Source organism: Opisthocomus hoazin, chromosome 8 (genome assembly GCF_030867145.1).
Source record: "Opisthocomus hoazin isolate bOpiHoa1 chromosome 8, bOpiHoa1.hap1, whole genome shotgun sequence".
Lineage (NCBI taxonomy): Eukaryota > Metazoa > Chordata > Aves > Opisthocomiformes > Opisthocomidae > Opisthocomus > Opisthocomus hoazin.
Window position 1 is genome coordinate 9,757,645 of NC_134421.1, and position 14,275 is coordinate 9,771,919.

General features: G+C 48.5%; 1 long non-coding RNA gene across 1 annotated transcript; it reads left to right on the forward strand.

Moving 5' to 3' along the window:
• The first annotated feature begins 326 nt into the window (after positions 1–326).
• LOC142362213 (uncharacterized) lies at positions 327–10,977 on the forward strand. The gene is made up of 4 exons (XR_012764813.1): positions 327–575; positions 5,063–5,159; positions 6,363–6,439; positions 9,729–10,977. It is a non-coding gene; the product is annotated as an uncharacterized LOC142362213 (long non-coding RNA).
• The last annotated feature ends 3,298 nt before the right edge of the window (positions 10,978–14,275 follow it).

The following is a 14,275-nucleotide window of genomic DNA, read 5'->3' on the forward strand; positions in this document are numbered from 1 at the left end:
GTGTGCATCTTGCGAGAAGAGTTCTCGTTTCTTCTGGAAATCCTAATAACTCACTGCAGAAGAGTGTACCAGAAAGCCATCCCACCTGCTGACGAGGACCAATAGCAAAACACGACCATTGCGAGAGCTGTGGTGATTTTTCTCCAGTCCTGCATGGAAGAGCTGAGGAGAAGGCAGTGAGCGCTGCAGCCTGCAGAGATGGAAGGGGCTCTGGGGATATGCCACCCCACCAGACCTCGTCCATGCATGCTGTGATGAGGAGGGAGCAGTGTCTGGGAGCAAGCAGGGGTAGAGTCCAGCAAAAACAGCTTCTGGCGGGAGGTGGGGTATGGCTGGGGTGGGCCTCTGCACTGGGAAACTCCCAAGTTGTGGAAAATTACCCCTGTTTAGCAAATAAAATGCTGCTCTTTAAGCCAAAAGTTCCTTCTCATGCATATTTCTCCTCCTTTTTCTAGTCTCCCAACCACCGTGCTGCCACCACAACATCTGCACGGGTGGAGAAGGCATTTGTGCTGACCAGAAAGGCAGTCCCCAGTTTCAAGCAGGTTCTTGGCAGTCTGAGATCAACTTCAGAGGTGAAATATCTGTTTGTTTGATGTCTAATGCAGGTGGCATGCGGCTGGTGCTGCAATGCACCATGTCCTGGGAGAAGGCTTGCTACAGGGGCACACGAGGGGGTGGGAAGCATTTTGTGGAACATAAGCAATCAGTGCTACAGCAGTGTGCAGGGGAGGATGGGAGGAAGGAGATCCTCCACCGAGCAGCTTGAGGACATGGCCATATGTTGGTTCAAGGAAGGATAATACAGTCCCAGCCTAAGCAGAGGGAGCAGGAAGGGGTGGGAGCTGAGGGTGGATTCAGGAGCCCTTTGATCATGATGGCACTGTGCAACGGGGTGCAGGACCCACCCTGCGCCAGCTCTCTTGGTCTTTCGGTCAGGATAACTCCCGAGTAAAAAAGTGCTCTTTGAAGTGGGGCAAAACCAGGTGACAGTCTGTTCTTCAGCCGTCAGACAGGTCTTCAGACACGTGTTCGGGGTCGTTGCGACTGACGCTGAAAATGGAAACGGCACAGAATAAAAGGGGGGTGCGGGGTGCACCGGGGTGCCCCAGCCTTCTGCTGCTGGGTCCCGAGGTGGTGGTGCCCGTCTGGGACCCCCCACCAGCTGGGCAGCCCGGGCAGGGGCAGCCTGGCCCCGCAGCCCCTCTGCACGCAGGGCTAGAGGTGCGGTGGGAGAGCTGGGGGTGGTTGTGGTGAGGCGTGGGGCTGAGGGAGGGCCGGGAGGTATCACACAAGTCCAGCGTTAGCTGTCAGCAGCCCGTGAGATCTGTGGGGTCTTGTTCTTTGTGAGCGTCTGCACCCCAGCCAGGTCAGTTCCCCCTCCTCCAAAAAGTCATGGTTTAATCGCAGCTCCTGAGCACTAAGTGCAGATTAGTGCAGATTTTGACCCAAAACGGGAAGAGGTGGATGAGGATGGAAGGGACAGGGAGGGCTCCAGAGCACGCTGGGGGCTGCAGACTTATTGCAAATGCTTTGGGGACTGCCAGAAACTGATCTGCCTTTTGCTATTGCCCACGGTCATCTTTCCCCACTATCTGTTGATCACTCCTGCCTGCTCCGTGGGGAGGATGGAAAGCAGCTGGTATTGGCTTGATGGGCACAACCACGGGGTTGAATATTGGAAGCAGGTCAGCATCTCACTCTCATGCCCAGCACCCTGCGCCAGTCCCTGCCTTCCTGCTCTCTCCTTCCCCCGGAGCGCAGGAAAGGCTGGAGCACGCTAGGACAAGAGGTACCTCCAGCTCCAGAGCCCGTCCCCATCGCTGGATGGCAGAGGTGCCCAAAGGAAATGATAAGCTCGAGGCAGGCATGGAGCAATGCTTTCCCAAAATGCTCCCCCTGCCTCCAGCAATTTTTGGCTTCGGGATCTCCTGCGTCAGAGTTGGTATCTATAGATGTAATAACCCTGGATGCCACCTTCTTTCAGTGATTATTCCACCACTTTTTGAATCTGTGTAAACTTTTAGCATGCACAACAGCTTCTGGCAAGTGTTCCCACAGCTGAACTGAATGTTGCTTGAAGGAGGTTCTCCCTTTCCTTGCTTTGAACTTGGCACCTGCTGGCTTTACTTAATAAACGTGACACAGATGTCCTCCCAGTGCTGTCTTGATCACCTCGCATGTTTCTGCTATTTGTGATGATTTTCCTCAGTGGTCCCAGGAAATACAGCTCTGAAAACAGGCTGCCTTTACAGGTGGCTGGGGAATTTGTTGAAAACTCATTTTAATTTGAAAATTCTCTGTATGTGAGAGGGGTTCACCTTCTACGTATTTCTGCGGAAAAACAAGCCCCTGGAAACCACCTGCTTTTCCCTCAAGGCCTCTGGAAACCATCCCCATCTTTAAGCTCGCTTGGAAACAACCCTGTAGCCTGGCATTACTGCTGCTCCTTCCAGGGAGCCTCTGTTCCTCCCCCCCGGGCAGCCAGAGGAGGGCGAAGCGCTGGAGGGAGAGAGGTGGGTGGCACTGCCCAAGGGCGGTGAAGGGAGATGACGGGCACCGGTCACCAGACCGCTCTGCATCCGCCAGCGCTCCTTGGAGGGAGTCGTGGGGAGGAGAGAGGGACGGGAGAGAGGAGGTAGCCCCTCGGACCTGCTGTGTTGCAGGGACTGGCAAAGATGGCAGAGAGAGCCTGCTGTAGCTCAGAGATGAATCCGTGATCTGACTGGTTCAGATCACTGGCTTTTCCCCGTGACTTGTACGGATGCTAAATCCAACTCTGCCAGGTGTGTGACACCGCTGTGGCCCAAAGCCCATTGCTAACAAATACCCCTCTCCTTTGTAGCATCCAGGACAAGGTGGTGCCCCTAGAACTTCTGCAGATGTGGAGCCTTGGTGTCAAACTCATCAGGACAGTACTGCTAAATTTCAAGCTGGTTCACAGAAATAGAAGATGATAGATTTCAAAGGCAAAAGTTCTGTGGCCTTACCTCTTGACACACTCATGAGGAAACTAACTGTCATTGCAGCTTCTTTTCTAAAATGTCATTGAAATCCTTTTCTGTTTGGATGCGAGAGCAAGGAGGGGACATTTCATGGAGTACAAGCAGCCTCTCTGAGCATAGTGAGAAGGGGAAGGAAGTGAAATGTAAAATAGAGAAAAGGGAAGCCGTTTTTGCAGACTAATCAAAACTGGGGGTGGCTCTGGCCTGAACAGAGACTTTTTAGGGCAGTGTCTCTCTCCCCTTGATGTTGCATTGTGCTGAGCTAAGGTGCCAAATATGGGGACGTTTCTTCCGTATTTGCAGTTGAGAAATTGAGGGTTGAAATAAGGATGCAAGTATGTTGAAGGGAATGATAGTGACTAACTCATCGTGGCTATGTTGTCCCCCTTGTGCATACACAGCGTAGGAGGTTGTTGCATGCATTGTCATTTGACTTTCTCTATGAATCCAGTTTGCCATGGTGCACAGTGAGCATGATGTGCTGGTGACTGCTGTTCCTTCTGTGTGAATGTGCCATACATATAGGGCCTTTCCAAGCAGAAAAAAAAACCCCAACAAACTGCGGTGGCTGTTGCCTAGAGGGAGAAGAATGATAAGAAGAAAGGTTGGGGGTGCAACAGCTTAAGCTAATTGTGAACTATATTTGAGTTTCTATGGCATACATACATTCTATGCAAAGCTTGAAAAGAGATCCTGCACAGGGATGATATTGTTCATGACACATCATATTTTAAGGAGGCTGTAAGCTGTGGAAGGCAGCCTTGGATTAAGATGTTAAAAAGTGTGTATGTCTTCTGCCTAGAGAAGGTGACGTGCGTCACCATATAGTATCTTCTAAACAAGTCTGAGGAGCAAGACGTAGGTAGATGTTCCCTTCTCCTGTCTGGGGCTGGAGAAAGAGCATAGCTTCTCTGGTGTCTGCCTTCTACAGCTGGGAAAGGGTCCAGGATCTCTGCAGGGTGAGCGAGCTGTAAGCAGGCCAGTGAATCAGTGCTCAGACAGTGGCCACGTACCATCTCGGTAGCTCCTTCTGGGTTTTATCTTCTCATAGCTCTGCTCAACTACTGTGCTCTTGTGAGTGAGTGTGCGGAGTTTTTATCCTTACATCTTCCCCAGAGATAAAGCCGAGTCTGAGTCACCCGACACAATCTGGGCACGTCACTGCGTGGGGGCTGGTGAACCCGGCGTTCACCGGAGAGGCTGCCAGACTCTCGGGGTGTCTGCACGCAGCAGGCTTTGGGCTTCCCCAGCCTCTGAGGCATCATCCTTCGCTGAGCTACCAGGGCCTCATCTGGCATGGGCAGCACCGGCTGCCAGGTTGTGGGAAGCAGCGGGAATTACCCCGAGCATCTCTAGCAAACAGCAAAACAGGGAGAGTGCCTGGGGTGGGGAGCTCAGTGCGAGGTGCTGTGTCACACCGGTGGAAACCAGAAAAGATGTGGCATGAGTAAAGCAGAGTCTGGATCCTGAGAGAAGGACTAGATAGTTCAGAGAAGCCTGTTTTTGTGATAGAGCACATGTTACTACAAACAGAACAAAAAGTTTGCTGTGTATCACCACGCTTTGACCGCCTGGAGTGAGGCACAGTCAAAAAGATGTCCACAAACCTCCCCAAAACTTCCACAGGCAGCACTTCAAGCGCCTGCGAGTGTTTGCCCTGTGCTATCTCCCCTAGGTCAGAGAGGAGAGGGTCTCTTCTTTCAACACCGCAAGAGGAGCCTAGTGCTGCTTTGAAGCCAGGTCAGCAACCCCCTAAGTCTCGGTGGCTGTGGAGGCAGAATCTATGTGAAGGGAAGAAAATGTGAAATGGGAGGATGGTGATAATCAGCTCCTCAGTCAGCTGCTACAGCACGAAGCGTCCGCGCAGATCCCTTCTTACTGACAGCAAAATGCCTGAAGCAGGAATGGCAGGGAGCAGAGGAGGGGCTGGGTGCAGGAGCTGCGCGTGTGAGGCTAATCCCACTGTGTTGCACAATGACATCTGGTCTCCTGGGCAGCATTCCCAGATGGCAAAACCCTCCTTGCTCACTCATGGTGCGTTTGTCTTCTCTTTCAAGAAACGGTCCAGAGAAATCTGAATCCTCAGACTGTGACAAAAATCTACAGAAGTCCTAGGGCTGCAACGAGTGGCAGTAGGAAACAGGACAAGGAAAGGTATGGGATGTTATGCTCATTGTTTTCCTGCCCATGGAAAATAATGTCTGTTTATGGAGTCCTCTCCTGCTTCAGGAAGACTCGTTCGTCTGCTGATGTCGGCTCGGTGCGGGTAGGCTGGGCGGTGGGTTTGGCAGCGTTGGCAGGCTGTCGCTGTGGCAGGCGTGCTGCAAGGGCACCGCACCGAGGAGAAGTCCCAGCTGCCTGAAGACTGCCAGGGCAGTTTCCCACTTTCTGCTGACGAGAATTTACGTGGCTGGGGGTGTTAAATAAATCTGACGGAGACAGAAAATCTCTACCACCATGGAGTTTCCAGGGTGATGTTTTCTATTCTTCTATCAAGGCTGTTCTTGGTGATAATGTGAAGCAGCAGGTCCAACTCAGGCGTGCGTAGCCACACAGCCTGGGGAAAACATACTTTTGGTTTGCCACACAGCCTGCCAGTGAGCTGGGAAGCTCAGGGCGTAAGGCTGACGTCCTGTTTTGTGGGTGCTGTAGTCTGGAGCAGGAGGAAGAGTGGGACTGGAAGAGCAGAGGCATCAGTCAGGGGAAATTTGTGCAGTGTTTTTGGGAGAGAGGTGGGTAGAGTCTCACAGCAGTCAGGGGAAACATGAGAAAAGGGAAGAAAGTGAATGTTCTTGTTGGAGTGAAAGGCAGATGTTGATAATCTGGTGTGGTTTTGGTGAGCTTTTCCTTCTCTGATTTCTCTCCCTATAGGTCAAATTGCATGGTCCTGACATGCAATTCAGAAAAAGGATAGTTTTAATCATTTCTTAGGATCTCAACAGGCATTGTGTGAACTGTTTGTGCCACTGCTCTTTTTTTTGTTTTCGTAGCTTACTGCCAGAAGAGGCCGATGTGGCCTCATGGTGGTAAGGAGAGGTGATGCAGTGATCGTGCTTGAAGAGCTGTTTGTACTTTAGACAGGACTAGATCACGATATAATTAGGTGTGTTTAGAAGCATGGAGTCAAGCAAGGAAGGAAAATGTAACACTTTGCTGAAAGCACTGCATCTTGCTGCAGAGCATCACTCTAACATACACAGTCGTTCCCTACTTGTATTTTCCATTAGTAAGAGAGAAGAGTTTATACATAATATAAAGACAGAAGGTTTTCTGAGGCAGTCCCTGAAACATGACCAGGAGGCTGTCTTGTGGAAATCTCTTGAGTTTGTTAATCTTGGTCAAACGTGTTTTAAACAGGCAATTGGATGTTGTTCACATGTGTCATGTTTCCTTCAGACTGGGACCATCCAACACTGGCAGAAATAGGATATGAGGTATGTATCTGTTCGCATCTGCTCACTACTTTGGGAAAAGTTATAGTCTGTAATGGCTTGCACCAAGCAAATCTGAAATACATGCCTGAGTCCAGGAACTGGTTTTGTTAGTTTTCAGCTTGCAAACGTGTCACTCCAAAATGCACAGCTACCAGAGGAACAGGGATGGTTGTGCAGAAGAACTCTGCGGGGCACACAGGATTGTGCATTCACACCACGGCATTATACATCTAAACAGCCAGTGCACAGAAATGTTGGTTCATCCATTGTGCTTTTCGTTTGACCTAGGTGACAACTGATGATCTGGAGGTTGAGCCTCAGTGCTCCCTATTCACAGGACTATTTCTCCTTGAAAATTCAGTCACGCTCTAGAATTTCAAATCAAAGCATGCACGTTAGGAGGACCATCACCTCATTTAGTATTGCTATAGCAAGACTGAAGTCTTGTGTGGTTTTGAAATATGCAGGCAGCGTGATTATAAATAAAGCTGCTTTGATGACTCACTGCAGTAACACCAGGGCTTGTTTGTAAAGATGAGTTAGCACACAAGAAAGATAAGCGTACACTTGATATAGAACAACAATGTCACCTTCTCTTTTCCAGCTGGACACCTATTCTGAACCTCCAGTGTCTTTGCACAGCTTTGCTTTAGCTGCTTAGGACTGCAGATGCTCTCTGGGCAGAAGAAATGTGCTCCACAGAGAGCAATAGCTCCTTTGTATTACGGACAAGCTCTCAGAGTAGGAGTTTAGAGCACATAGGGACAGGAGTGAGAGTGAGGAAAGGACCATGAATAAGTGAGAGAGGGCTCAGAAAAATCCCACCCGCAGCGGGTGGTGGCTAGGTCCTTTGGGAGGCACTGGGGAGCTATAACCGAAAGCACTGAAACACGTCGGTCTGTGTTGTGTTAACTTTTTTCCATCTAGTAGAAGTCAGCTGTGCTGACAGCAAATACAGGGAAGTCGAGAACCTATTTCAGCAGACAATGCAGGATTACAGCATCCGCAGGCTCCGGAGGACTCGGAGCCCAACGCTTTGGCAGCATTTCCAGTTGTTTGTATCCGCTTTACTTCATACCCCTGGTGGCAGCGGGGCCGCTCAGATAATGGTTGGGCCCCCATCCCGTCCTCCCAGTGTGTGGGTGGTTCCCCCCCGGCAAAAGGCAAATCGCCTCCCGCTCCACGCAGCCCCGTATCCCAGCCCTCGCGGGGCTCCGGCACATTCCTCGGGAGCGGACAGCTCCGATGCTCTGATTTATAGTGGAAAAATAACCGAATCCAAAAATGGGAGAGGGGAGGACAAAAAGGTTGGAGCCCTGTGGAATTAGACCTGGGGTTTATAGGAAATCTATGTTTTGATTAGGAAAACTCAGCAACTTGAAATATTTTTATTATAAAGACGGGTTTTATAAACCTGGGGTTTAGATTTGGGGTGCATGCAAATCTTGTTTTGTAAGCCTGCCTTTACATAAGCCATTTTTAAAACTATCAAATTCTATGACCTCTTTTATGAAAAAAAACAACAAACCCAGGCTTTATAAGCTCGAGTTGTACATACCCTCCCTGTTGGTAGAACAACATGATTTGGGAAATGTTTTCTTTACTGTTTGGCTTCTCACAATTGCAATGTTCTCATACAAAATGGAGAAGGTCAGAGTTTTATGTTCTCGTGAAATCTGAGAGGTTGATTAACCACAGCCAGAGGAGTGGGTGGACTGTTTCCCCAGGATATGGGAGACCTACATTTAATCCTATACTTGAACTGAACCTAAGGTTCCCTGCTTTGGGTGCCTGCCCCTATCATTTCACAAATGGAGAATGGAATAGGGTCACTTGGGCTCGAGTGTAGTAACCAGAGATGCCAGTCCGGGTCTGAAGTTTTCCAGGGAAAAAACAGGACCAAAACTGAATGTTTCTGCAAAAAAAAAAGTGGTTCCAGTTGGCATTAGCATTTCCCACAAATTCAGCAAAAACTTTTAGTCAAAACTCTGGTGGAGCAGGCTCTTTGTTTTGTAGGTGTAATGTGTAGATTTACACATTTCCATGTGTCAAACTTGGCTGTGACTGAGCGGAGCATGAGCAATTAATAGACGGGCTTGATTTAAAGGCTGGTGAGGGGATGGATATAACTGTTTAAATGAATTTTACCCCTCTGATAGAGAGAAGAACTGAAAATGTTGCAATACACCTAAACAAGGGACTACTTCAGTTCTGCTCTCAGAACAGATACACTGAATTTGTAGAAAATGTGATCTACTTACTGGCCAGTGTTTTATCAGAAAAACTGATGTCTGGGACCAAAACTTAAAGCGTTAATTCTGTTGAGAATTAGAGTTCAAGGCTGCAGAGGGAGCATGAGAGAGCACTGTTTGGCCTGTGATCTATTGTATTTATCCCTGTATGAGGTGTACATTAGAAACTCAGTTTTCTTGTTTTGGTTCTCTTCTCCCTCATCAAGACAGTCTAGTATTTCTGAAATAGCTCCTCTTATACTAGCAAAGTTTCTTTTATAGAATATCTGAAGTGCAGTGGGATTTTTTGCATTTGTGATGGCACAGGGATTCCTCAGCTCCAGCTCAACGTTCCCATGTTTCTTCTACTGGTTTTGCAGGGAAGAAGGTCTAAGACACTTTGCTTAGGATGGAGGCCAGGGAAGGAAAAAGCATAACTGGGGAAGACCACCTGACACACGTCAGTTATCTTGGCATTCCTGGTACTGATATGAACATGAAAGAAGAAAACTCTTTTTGAAGGCCAGCGAAGGATCAAGCCACCCCTTCAGCCAAGCCATCAATTCCAGCCATCTAGCTCAGTATTTCAGCGTCAGGTTTTCTGACCTGATCATATGATTTCTGCTGAGATCATATCTAACACCATGAAAGGAAGAGGTTGTTTTTCTTTTTCCCCAGCCACACCTCCCTTCTCATGGCATGCAGGAAACCACCACCAACCCGCTGATTTCAGGTGGAGGACTTTGCCCTGACAGTGAGAGAAGGGAAGGCTTGAGTCAAGAAAAAAGTGTCTTAGCTCAGCTCCTTTGCCTCTTCTATTTGAAACACCACTGTCTCTGGTTTGCTCAGGCACACAGATTTATTGGGGAGACCAAGACAATGCTCCGATGTGTGCATGTGTTTCATCATGTGATGGGATACCAGTTTTTGTTCCATCTTCCACATTATTTTGGATCTGGCTAGGACTTCGGTGGAGAAGGCAGTCGATCCATAAAGATAAGTGGTGTTCTGCATGGGTATATATGTGTATGCTAAACCTCTGCTATGTTTTTCTGTAGGCGGAAAGAGCACATGGAAAAGAGAAGCCCAGGGCGTTAGGTGGATGAGCGGCTCCTGTTCCACAGGAGAAGTCTATCTCACGTGCCTGCTATCTGTGAGCAGAATTTCTACCAGAGGATCTGTGGGACTCATGGGACAATGTATGGAAAAGGTCCATGTACATGAGCTGGACCTGCACCAAGATGCTTGGGGCGTTTCCAGAGCGCAGGGAAGAGCACAGCACCAAGCTATGCTTCCTAATGCATGGGCATGATCCTACCTCCTTCGACCTTTTGCAATTGGTAAAGCAACAAAAACCAGTGGTGAAAGCCGCCAGATCAGCCTCATCTGTTGATGGCTTAAAATAAACTCATGTGGAAACACTTGGCAAGGATGTATTTGGAGCTACCTGTGGTAGGAAAGAGAAGAAGGTGATTATTGAGGAGCTGCCAAAGTGCAGATAGCAGATGTTTCTTATTTTGGTTTCTATGCATTTTCTCACCCACGGCTTCTTCTGGTCCCTAGGAAGCTACTTTGCCAGAGATGCCAGTTATTCTTGTCAATACAGTCCACCCAGCACAGACCAGAACAGCAGGTTTGTAGCTCAAGTTCTTGTTAGAGATTTTGTTCAGGGAAAACAAGTCTACCTTTGTCCTCCAACCAGACCTGGGATTTCAAACAGACTTTTGGACAGCTGTGTAGGTAACCGAAAAAATCCTTCCATCTTTGTTGTCTTCGAGAAGCACCAGATTTACCCAGCCTGTGTCTTGGAGCATACATGTAAAGATGATGTCAGAGGTAACAATATCTTGTCTGAAAATAACACTTTAAGGTTCCACTCTTTTGAACTCTATGTTGCATGTAAAAACCTTGTATCTGACATTCAGCTATACTGCAGCTCTGTTTCAGTTACAGGGGTGAAACTACAAGTATGGTAACTTATGGAATGGCTGGGTCCTCTGTGAGAGTTGTTTTCCTCCTAAACAGACTGGTAGCAGTTAAATAGTAATAAATAATGTAGCCATGACAGTGTGATGATGATTTGGATGCAAGTGCAATGTAGATTTAAATGTGCATTATGATTAATTTATAAAACTAATTGCTTCCATGTAAAATATGGTACATAAGTAGATGTTGTTTAGGACATACTTGAGGAAATGAATACAGAAAATGGGGAAAATGAAGTATAAGAAGCATGTTTGAGGGGTGACTCTTTGGAGTTGTTTTTCCACGGAGTGAAGATCATCAGCATCTTGTCAGTGTAAGAAAAGTAGACAATGGGCTCTGAGCTGTTTTTGTCCTGTGGTTTGGCTGCTTTGAGTATTGTGGCAAGAAAAGGCTTTTAGATCATATCCTAAAGGACTGTTACATCATGTTCCCTAATTTCTCTGCTGGTCCCGTTTGGTTATCTTGCAATAAGAGTCAGAAGGGCTCCAATTCAGATGGAAAAAAATATTCCTGGATAACTAAGAAGAAAATGACTCACTGGTCTTCCTCGGTCTGCCTTGACCATTGATTGTGTGGTGAAGTTGGAGTAGACAACACAGTGGACAGCTAGTGAGGGGATCCATCTTCACGTAACCCCTCTGAGAGAATGGGTAGATGCCACAGGCTATACTGTAGTCCCGTCATACCACAAATCAAAACAACAGTAATTTCCTGCTCTTCTAGAAAGAGCCAAGTTGTTATTTTGAGCTGTCTGCACACTCCCGGACTGTAGGCTGGGCTGGGATCTTGCTTGAAGGGGATTACACAACCTCTCTCCCGAAACTTGAAGGACAAGCGTGAAACGTTCCTTGGATCCACACCAGAATATCATAGTGGGTTTCTACTGCGTGTTGCCACAGAGGTGTGCAGCAGCCTGCTGTGCGCCTGGCCCTCCCATGCTGAGGGCAGCTCTGGCACGTTTGGATGTTAAACTGGAGCTGGGAGGGGAGCAGAGTGGTGGTGCCATTGCAGGCAGTTGTTGCTCAGATTTTGCTCTTGGTGAGGGAAGAGCAAGCTCTCCTGTGCTTGCATGAGCGTCGGTCTTGTCCATGGACTGGTTGGAAGCAGCTCCCTCGTGCTCTGCCCTGGTGCCAGCCCTTACACTCAATGATTCTCCATGAGCAAGCTGCAGGAGCAGGATTGCTTCAGCAGGCCCATGGAGAGGCCAAGGGTGCAGGGCACTGTGGCTGCTTTGAATGATCTTCTCTTCCCTGGGGATGCGGTCTCCTACCTTTGCCCAGGGCTGAGTTTGGGCTTATAACAGTGGAAACACCTGAGTGCTGGTGACCTTGTCCTAGCCAGTCACTGGGAAACACTGTGAGGAGGAGGAGTCCTGCAGCCTCTGCCAGCAGGAAGCCGTGGGAATGTAGGAAACTGATACTGTAAAACATCCCAGAAGCCCCGTAACTAATGTTGGGGATGTGGTTTACTTTGTTTCCTGCTCTCATCACTGTCAGCACTTCTCACCCTGTTCTTCCATGTCAAGTCTGCCCATCCCAGGGGTGACACCCTGTCCTTGCCCTGTCCCCACTGGGTGACTCCCTTCCCCAGAGCAGAGCTTCCCTGGATTTAGGTCAAGAGAAGCAGCGGTAGTGCAGCTGCTGTAGTTAGACCCCCATGGCACCATGACATTAACACGAGGAAGTCCATGAATAACGGCACATGGCAGCGTCCCACCAGGGCTGCAGAGCCAGCACTTGCAGCAGGGAGCGGTGAGGCAAAGGGGCTTTGTGTGGGGGGGCCGCTGGCACGGCCACCCCCCCTTCCCACCCTGCAGACTGAAGTGGGGGGTGGCTATTTCGAATTGTCATGCTGCTGCCTGGTGCTTCTCCGGGCGATCGAGAAACGCCCCAGCAGTGTGTGTTCCGGCTGGGATGGATGGGGGATTGTTCTGGCACCTCAACTTTCAGCTCGCGTCTGTAGGAAATCCCCGAAGCAAATTAGCCCCTGGACTGAACTGTTGCTTTTGATTTATTTCCACCTTCTTATCCTTCTGTGGGGAGCTGGGAGTTTTGACCAGAAACTGAAGGTTTTTCTTAAGCAAACTAGTGAGCTCATCAGGAGCTTTGTGGACCCCGTGGATGTGGATCTCGTTAACCATGGCTAAGCACAGGGCTTTCAATGAAAACAGGAGATAAAGAATGCATTGGAAGGGGTGATATTTGCTAGACAACACTTCCAGCTGGTGAGAAGACTGTTCTTTTAACTCTCTCTGTCTCCAGTAATCGGCACACCAAATCCAAGTCTGTTCTTGCTCCCCCAAACCGCCTATCCTGCTAGGTGTTGTTGGGGTTTGCTGGGATGCAAGTGCTTTTCACTGCAGATTTATCAAATCTCATATTCCTACCCCTGAATTGTTCCTGTCTGTTTGGACAGTGAAACCTGGCTGAATTAATTACACTGATAAGATTGAGATACACATTTCACTTCTGCATAACAATCCGAGGACGATCAGAGAATGTTAGGGGCTGGCAGGGACCTCTGTGGGTCATCTGGTCCAACCCCCCTGCCGAAGCAGGGTCACCTAGATCTTTTATATCACGATATTTTACTGGATCGCTAGTTTCCAGTTCAGGGCTGGAGATGCACGTGTGTGGGTGTCTGAGATGGACTCTTGCCATTACGGGGTACAAATATTTCCTCCGCAATGCAGAGTACCCCCAAGTGTTGCCAATGAACTACTTCCCATGACCGACCACACACACACACACACGGGAGTCTGCCACTATGCTTTTTACGGAAGCCACATTTCAGATTCCCAGTTTAAGAAAAACACTCTGCATCGACAGGCTTGTAACAGAGCAAACACAGTTAAACCATGTGCAAGCAAACAACTCATTTCCTTCCTGCTCTGTTGTTAAACCCTGTAACTCAAGATCCTGTCATCTCATTTTGGTTTTTTTTTGAAGGTGAGGAGGGAGATGACTGTAATTTCACAAAATGCTATTGCTTAGAGCATTTTGTATTTTTGAATGCTCGAGGACTTCTTTGCTAACAAAGTGCTGGAGGACTGAATGTAACATCTTGCTGTTCACTGTGCATCTTCCTCAGCTCTCTGGCAAGCTTTCACATGAGGGGTATCACACCATTAGAGCACACTGCCTCTTCACGTGGTCAACTCCCAAAGGAAAAGCACCCCAGAGCGCTATGATAAATTTCATCTTATATTTTGATTCAATTATTGCGTGATAAAGGGAAACAGTGACTTCTGTCCATTGACGTGCAGGAGGAAATGAAGGAGATGGTCTTCGACTGGTACTGAGGAATACCTATGGGCCATAGACAGCCCAGCTGGCTGCAGTGCATTTACTGGAAGAGGATCTGGTGTCTGCCAAGTGGATAAGCTATTGTCTAGCCACCCAGAAAGCCCCACGTGGCTTAAACTGATTACTTGTTTACCCACCCCACCAATAAACTCACCGTGTCCCTATACACAGGGAGATGAGTGTATGTAGCTGTTTTCACTGCGTGGGATTTATAACCCTCATGGGAAATAATGGCTTTTGGTTCCTGTGGGTCTACAGAAGTTTCGTAGAAAATGCTCCAGTTTGGTATTGGTAACGGTAGGGTGTTCTGGCAG